This window comes from Nicotiana tomentosiformis, chromosome 5, assembly GCF_000390325.3.
Source record: "Nicotiana tomentosiformis chromosome 5, ASM39032v3, whole genome shotgun sequence".
NCBI classification, from domain to species: domain Eukaryota; kingdom Viridiplantae; phylum Streptophyta; class Magnoliopsida; order Solanales; family Solanaceae; genus Nicotiana; species Nicotiana tomentosiformis.
The window spans coordinates 51,389,585-51,399,102 of record NC_090816.1 but is presented as its reverse complement, the minus strand read 5'-3'; positions in this window follow the sequence as shown (position 1 = coordinate 51,399,102).

The window sequence follows — 9,518 nt, the reverse complement described above, 5'->3', positions numbered from 1 at the left end:
AGTAAGTGTCACCCCAATCAACAGTGCAGTAGCATAGGCTAAACATAGATGCCGTCACTGAGATTAATTAACTCGAATCCACATAAGGAGCTAACAGGATTAAGCTCACAATAATATTCAACTCAATTAGTTAAGACACACACCTAAGAGTAACATCAGTGTTAAGAAACAAAACTCAATGTTCACTATGAGATATTGATGTAAACAACAACGTAGGGGGTAATAATAACAAACATGAAGCATCAGTAAAGAGCAACATAATCAACAAAACACAACAAGAGTCACATGTTTACTGAGGTATCATGAGGAAAAATGAGCAAGTAATCAATAGAAAATATCACATGAGTAGAACTACACGATAATACATGAATAATTGAATAATTAGAGAAGGGGTAGGTGGTTGACCTTCTTTAGAGCAGCAAACCAAGTAGAGGCAATCACTAGCCGTTTAGAAGCCCGATCTCACAATTAACTCGCAGTTATCGAACTCGAGTAGAAAAAGAAAAGGAAATTAGAGAAAAAACTCAGAGTATTTAAACAGATAGTATTTACTAAGCTCCTTAGGGAGTTTGTCTTATTAGGTGGGAGCATTAAAAGCTCCTATTTATAGCAGCCATTGGAGCCTTAGGGTTAATTTAAATTCGAAAGGATAGTAGAAGATGACAATTGGGTTATTGATGAGAGAAAAAGGGGGAAAATATGGGAAAACAGAGGGGGGAAATCAGAAAGAAGTTATCTTGGCACGAAATGGTGAAGGAAATCAGTCGTTGGAACCAAAGGACCATCGGTCAAAGCCAATGTCCAAAGATCATTGCGTCTGACTTCTGGACTAAGAATCATCATAATATGGTCAAGATTCTCATGAATTTATAACTTGCATGTGTTGATTTGAACGAGCAGGAGAGGAAAGATTATATTCTCGTTTGCAAATTTTGGTCTTAGGTTTTTGGGGTTGGGATTCAAATTGAGTGACGTAAAAAGGAAATCTCAGTGATATTCATGGTTGGAAGAGAGACATGATGAATGTTTTGGTTCGATTTAGTGACCTTGCACGAATTAGTGCAAGGTCTCAGAGATTGATGGGTCTGTGGAGAAGAGAGAAAAGAGAGAAGAAAGGAAAAGTGAGGCGGTTAGTCTCTGAAGAAATGAGTAGGGTTTTGGGGAAATTGGGTAGTCAAAATGAGAGATGGCACGGGAGCCGTTGGATGACTTTGATCAGCGGCGCTGGATTTTTGGGGATAAAAGGAAAAGAAAAAGATTTAAATGGCATAAAACTGGAACCATTGTATCATTTGAATCCAACAGTTGAGATAAAATACTAGAGGTTTAATAAATTAAGGGGATATTAGGATTAATTGTGGACTGTCGATGATTTGGATCAACGGTCCAGGTAAGTTGTGTTTTCTCTGTGAATAATTGGAAGGTGTGACGTGTTGTGTGGTGATTGGTAAAAAGTAAGTAGCGTGGATCGCCAAGTAGGATAGGGATGTGTGTTGGCTTGACCGGCAACACACATTCCTAAATTATAAACTTTAAACGCAAATTCTTCAATCCACTTCAATTTCACAAACAATGTCATCCCAAGAGCTTTCCCTTTTTTCTTTAAGCACTACTTTACTTCACACCTACTAACAAGGATAATATATCAATTTATTCGTCTATATTTATTTATTTATTTATTTATTTTGTAATTTTTCTCTCCTTTGCGACTCCCGCTAGTAGTGTATTCTTTTGCAAAACGTGTGCACCTTTTCTCTTTCATTGGTTCCACTTAAAAACCACCCAAGTTCCCTCCTTATTTTTTCCAGCGCTCATTTTACAATTAAAGTTCTTTAAGAGGTACAAGGATCAAAAAAATGACAATTCAGAACAAAGGGATATAGCCTTGTGATGTGGGTTGCCAATTAAAAGTCTATAGGCTCAAAAGAGTTGACTAGGGATACATTTTATTTTGGTAGGCATTAAGCTCAAAAATATTAAAGAAAGCCTAAAATTATTTTTCAAATCAAGCAAAACCTAAAATTTCGCCTCAACTCACATGTCGGGCAAGTTCTAGATTCTAATGCAATGACACGGACTATACAATTTCTCACCACACATTGCACATGAATCACCAAGAATAGTTCCATTCCGATTCTCAAACAATTACAAGTATTCACGGAGCCACAAAATATTAAGCATTAAGCACAAAGTGAACACGACCCAAGAAAATGAGACATAGGCGTCAAGAGACATGATATCTAACTCAATAAGGCATCATAAGCAATTTCAAAATATAGGGAAGGTACTACACATGCTAAAACCTAAATATGCTACTATCAAACAAGTCAAAAGGACGCCTAGAAATCTCATCTTCCTTCATTTATTCCTTAAATCCTAATCTACTCTAAAAATAAAAACTATGACCCGGTTCAAACTACATCTAATGTAAAAGAACCGAAGCACAAAGAAAAATCACATAAGATTATTACTACCTACAAAAATAAAAGACATATTTTTGGATTTTTCTATTTTTTCAATTTTGTGTGTGTGTGTTTTTTGTCAGACTTTAAACCCCTCAGGAAAACTGCCTAGGAGATCCATCGTCGGAAAAAGTCCAATCTTTTCTATTATTCTAAAAATAGTTTATTCAATTTAACTAGCACAACTAAAATAGCATAGAAAGTCATCCAGACAATCTTCTCACCCCACACTTAAGATTGTGCATTATCCTCAGTGCACACCATAACTAATAAGAGGGTAAAAGAAACTCCCTGAAAGGCTAAAGGCCGAAACACTAGAAGCTCATAGGGTACTCAGACTTCTTTCGGGCATTTTTATTTATGCATAACGAGAATAGGGATGTGTGTTGGCCTGACCGGCAATGACGCAAAAATTTGATCACGCCCAACTCTAATCCTGAAATGGATAAGCGGTCACTGCAAATATAATCCGGTCTAAAAGTTCGCCCATAGAGAACTAAGGCTTCGCCATAATTGTTAAGTATCACTAAGAAGACAAGTTCGAATAATTTTTAAGTTATAACTATTAAGATTCTTATGTCTAACTAATTAACTAACAAATTAAAGTAGTAAATTAACAACTAGAGATACTAGGGGTTGGAGAAAAGATTAAGGAGGTCTAGAGTTATGATTTCCCCAATTGTCGGAATCCTTCCCGCTACATTTTCTATAATTTCGCCTAAGTATTCTCTACCGATCGTGAATACTTTGGGTGTTGTAGCTCTCTCTCGATCAACTACCACAATTTACTAGACATATTCTATCAAACTATGCTAGTTGACACTAATTCACCGCTCATTACAATCGCACCATGGTTTTGTTATCTCTAATCCCGCCTTTAAACCCTCCGTATTGATCTCTCACATACGTTAGGAGTGATGTTATTCAAAAACTACCTAAATGTGTACTCTCTCTCTCGAGCAATATACACATTAAATAGGCACAGTCAATCGATGTCCATTCAATCAACAACAATAAATACGTAGTTGAACAAGTAGAGAAATCCAACGGCTCAATTATATAAAAACGTCACAAGAATTTATCCTACAAAAGGTTCCATCAAAACCCTAGATAACAAATTAAGTATTTATAATAGTATGCAAAACTACAATACTAGAATTCATAACCAATAATGAAAATAGAAAGAAAGAAGTGAAAAACTCGTCGAAGAATTCTTCGCTTTGCTCCTAGCGTGTTCTTGCCTCCTTAGGTCGAATCCCCTCTCCAAAAACGTCTCCCCTTTTTGGTCGAATCTTCTCTAAAAACGTCTTCCCCGTTCTTAGACATGTTTAGGAAGTATTTATAGGTTAGGGTTGAAGTTCTTGAGTCCAAATCTGTGTTGGAGTCTTTTAATTCACGCACTTTTGATCACCGTGCTATAGACCTCACGAGGCCAGGCTTATAGCGCAGTCAGCCTGGCTACGGAGCTGGCTACGCCTGGCCTGTAGCACGGTCAACCTGGCTATGCTTGGCCTGTAGCACAATTTGAGTACTTGGTATTTTTGTGCTCTTTTCTTGCATTTTCATCCTCTTTTTGTGCAACATTCACTTATCTTTATCTTCTGATGCTCCTACATATAAAACAACATAATTTAGCTCAAACATCGCACAAATAACCACTAAACTAACAATATGTAAGGCGAGTAATGTACTAAAAATATAGCATTTTGGCCAAATATCACTACCCCACACTTAAACGTTGCTTGTCCTTAAGTCAACCACCAATTCACACTAACCTTGAACACTTTATTTTCTTTTAGCACATCCGAAGCACACCATACCTATGACTATGGTTGATAGCAATAAATAAACTTTAGGATATGCATTCAACACACATTTCCCATTACTTTATGCCATACTTCAAAATTTTATTCAACAACTAGATAACATGCTTATAACAATCCTAGCTTCACAAACCGACTCAATATCACAATGCATTCATGGCTTGAACACTTAACATCATAGAGACATCTAATAACGTCACTTATCCTTTGCGAAATCATGTGCCCTCACAACAAGAACAAGAGAGTAAGTTGAATCCACACACTCGAATGAAATGTTCAAATATATTTTAAGGACTCACATATATCAAAGAAATTCCTCACTCTCACAAAGAAGTCACATGCATGTACAAAGTACCATAGGCTTGCCCATTATGTAAACCTCCACTAATGTAGCCTTGCTCGATCTAAAATTAAGTAGGACTTTTCCATGGTTGTAACGTAGGCTAAGGGAAGGGTAAGATATATTTTGGATTAGTGGTTCATCCTCTCAAGCATTTTAACATATCACATAATAAACTTTAAGCGCAAATTCTTCAATCCATTTCAATTTCACAAACAAGATCACACCCAAAAATATTTTCTCTTTCTTTAAGCACTACTTTACTTTATACCCCACTAGCAAGAACAAGACAATAATTTATTCATCTATATTTTTCCTTCTTTTCTTCTCTTTTTTTTCCTACTATTGTTTTTTCCCTTTTCAGTTTTCGCTAGTGGTATATTATTTTACAAAACAAGTGCACCCTTCTTTCTTTCATTAGTTCCACTCGAAAGCCACCCCACACTTAGTCCTTACTCCTTCTAGCGCTCATTTCACAATTAAAGTGCTTTACTTGTATTCTAACCTAGAAATAATCTTATTTCTGTTCTTATTATTTTAATATTCTTGGATCAAACTAATTCACGCGTCTATAAACTACGTTACAAATTCAACGGTACCATTTTACGGATAAACAGTAAAAAGTCATTATTTCTCTCATTGAAGAGGGTTAAACTTGACGGACATTTTAGACAAATCTGTTAGCTTTTAGAATTGAGACCAAAATGATACACTTTATGTGTACATTAGGGACCATCTCTGTTAGGGTATGTATGTATATATATACTCTCTCCGTCTCAAATTATCTGTCGTATTTTTATTGTACACGTTCCTTAAAAAATATTAAATAGAAAAGGTTTTTGACTATTTTACCCTAATTTATGTCTTAAGATATAATCTCTTCACTTAATACTTATTCATAATTGAGGTGTTTCTAGTCTTCAAGGAAATTTATTACTACGGGTAAAAAAAGAAAAATAATTAATTTTGACTTGAACTTCTAAAATAACAAATAATTTGAGACAATTATTTTTAGTAACAACGAATGATAATATGAAACGGAGGGAGTATATATATATATATATATATATATATATATATATATATATATATATATATATATAAAGTGGGAAGCCCTTAACTAAAAAGTCAAATTACATAAATACCCTTCTAAAAATTCTAAATACCCTATTTTGTAAAATTATTTAATAATATAATAAAACATCATTTAAATAATCGTAAAAACTGATTTAATTTAAGTGTCTTTTCTTAAAAGTTGTGTTTGTTCTTATTAACAACTAAGTCTTTCAAAATTAGTTTAACCGTTGGCTTTGAAACGGCCTTATTCATCCGTTGCCTTAAAGGTAAAAAGAATTTGCATATTTAAATGCTTGTCTCTTGCTGTCGTGGCGTAGAAGTCCTAACGGAGAAGAAGCTAATTAAAGAATTACTCCTAAGAATTTACTTTCATCTGATTAGATAATCCGATAAAAATTAGTTACTTTGGAGTAAAAGGTTTAATTGGTTGAAAAAGTCTTGATCAATGGAATCTATTTCAGCAACTACCCACAATTAAGTTTACATGTAGCGAAGATTCTGTTTAGAGCCGAGTGGGAAGCCCAAATCAAAAAGTTAAATTATCATTATACCTCTTTTAAAAATATATATTTATACATCATATTTTATAATAATAATTAAAGAAATATTTGAAAATATACATTTATATTGTGCCTTTTCTAAATAGTTGTGTTCTTTCATTACTAACTAATTTAAAAAATATATATATATATTTTACTGTTAGAAAAAAACCGTTGCTTTTCCAAAACAACACGTTTAGGGCCTGCTTCTCAACCAATACCCCTATTGAATTATATTATCTCATTGCAGAAAAACTGGAAGTAACAGAAGTGCAACTTTCCAGTACATGAAGACATGGGAAAATTGATGGAGATGACATTTTGTCATATACTTGTGGCTGCTATTGAACCTATAAATGATGCCACTAAACAAATTATTTTTCTTTTAGCAAAAAAGAAAGTCAGTATCAGGGATTAGCCTGGTTTACATCTAATTATTATTATTGTGAATTTTACCTTGTAATTTTATCTTGATTTGAGAAAGGGATAGAGATCCATGAGGATTGCATTTGACGTATTAATTTTATTTTCTTCCTCTAGGGATTTTACATTATGATGTAATAAAAAACTCTTGAAAAATGCATGGTTGACATGTTCAAATGCATTAAAGACAAAGTGCTTCAATGCATCTAATCATCTAATTTTCTCAACGAATGCACCCGTCAGAGTATAAATTATATTTTCTTAATTTATTTTGAAAAACTCGTGAGATTAAAGAAAAAATTCTTGATAAAGATCTTCCAAGTCAAAAGGATTACTGGGAGAGAACTTTATGCGGTGAAATTCTATATACTAATTACATATGCACATTAGTCTACTTATCTTCTTTTATATGTGGAGGTTTAACCGGAAGATGAAACACTGAAATAAAAGGACCATCAATAGTTTTTATTGTCGATACTAAGGAAGAAGATAGTCTTAACCACTTCTCATTTTTTACTCGCTGATACATTTGATGTGTGCATCGTTATGTTATTAGTTTCTTTAATCTTTTAAAATATTTAATTAATATTTTGGATATATTGAGGTCATTGGAGGCTGTTTGGTTGGTGTTTTTCATACGTTGCAAGGTTGGGGAACTTTCCGTTAGTGAGGTAAGTGAGACTTTAAGTTTTGATTCTTGTTTTTTCAAAACCTGTTTTAAAAATATATTTTGTCTGCCTGGTCCATGTGTTGAGATAAAAAAATTCCTTCAGAGAGCAATTTTGATTATTGAGGTAATCAAAGAGACAATGTCAAGGCGATGACACAAAATTTGGAAAGCTTGAATATATCTGATGTCGTTATACCGGGTTCTTAACTTTATTTATTATTTATTTCTCTATTACTGGCCTATTATTTTCTTATGAAGTCTTAAATTCTATGAATGATAGGGTAAACATCTCATAAAAGCGATTACCTCAAAATATATCATGTATGCATCATGTTAATTATTATTAAAAATAGCATATTTAATGGTTATAGTTGTTATTATATGAAAAAATGCAAATAATTAGTTGGCATATAGATACGTCACCTACATGAAATTATGTGAATTTTAATTTCAAGAAGCAGAGTGACATGAAATATATTATTTGAGAAGAATTATCGCTATACTTAAAAGTTGTTGTATTGTATTAAGATCATGAAATAAATAGATATTCTTATTTAGACATTATTTTGAGTTTCATTAAAGGTTGAAGACCTTTAATAAATTTGATGTTGTTCTTGTGATAAAGAACATAATATATCCTTGATTCTAAATTTCAAGTTTAAGTATATGATAAATGTTGCTTTATCATCTTAGATATATTCTTTGTCATGCTGAAGTATACATATGATCAAGCCACACAAAATATTACCTTGTGAGTTATATATATTAGTATTAATTTTGTGAGCTTATGCTTCTACATGGTTAACATATACATTTATTGAAATTTATGAATTGATTTATAAAATGTGGATTTATAGTACATGTGCGTGAATTATTTGCAACCTCAACAACTATATTTATATTTACAAGAGTATAATTGATCTTATAAAGTTATGTATTATATGGTGTAAAATATTTGAGATTAATGTTTATATTCAAGTAATTTGAATATAAGAATATCAATATTTAGTATGTGGGAGCATATGATCATACTTTTGTATTGGTTGGAGTATATGCGAAAAATTATTTTTAACTAAGTGAGAAAATAAAGGTGATATTAACTTAGTTGATTGTGTACAACTACAAATTATAACAATGATCGGAGTAAAAAAGAATACTAGTAAAACACGTCTCTTTCTCATTAGATTTAATAATTCGATTGTTCATGTTCGTAGGTTCATACGATATCCAATCATTTTGACCTCGACAAAAGAGTATAACCCACATTGATCATTCAAGGAAACAAACTTTTTTTAATGTATGACTATATAATCAAAGCTTTTTGATTTTAAGCATATTACAAGACTCGACATTCACGTGCAACGCATGTGCCGGAAAATTAGTGTGTATATATATATATATATATATATATATATATATATGAAGGACCAAAATAAGCCAACCCCAATACATCTTACCATTTTGATCATTTTCACATAAAATTCAAGGACTTTTGCCGATGCAATCCAATAATTAATTCATTGCCTTTAATTAATGGTCTTCCTAGAATCATGTTCAGAGAAATTAGTACTTATTTAAAAAGATATCATCAATTCCCGTACATAGTGTATTCGCTAATAATGGATATCTCGTATGCATAACTTATTTAACTTTTGAATCATACCTTAGACTTTCTTTTGTTCCACCCCAATCCAACGCTAACAACCAAATTAAATATTTCATTCCCTGTCAGCTGAATATATATTTAATTAAAGATCGGCTTCTCTCCCAGACAACCTAAAAAGAAAAGGAAGAATCTCAAAATATTGTCGCCAATTGGAAAACGACAGTCCAAACAAAATGATTTCAAATAGTATTATATCAAGTAGTATCAGTGCATAGCTTAGTGCTCCTCGAGCACATGGTTCCTAATTAGGGGATTTTTTTAGCCCAAGTCTTGAATATATGTTAAAAAATAAATTAAAAATGTACAAAAATTAAAATTAAAATCCATTTAATAGCACTTGAGATCGTTATTCTAAAATCTAAAACTTATAAAATTTAAATCTTAGATTCATTTCAAATTTTTATGCTTCCAAAATCTCCTAGACAAATGTAAGAGGAATTGCAAAATATTTTATGCAAGTAGACTCCATCCTACTATATATAGCTTGTTGGTTATCAACCTTGTTCTGTTCCTGTAAC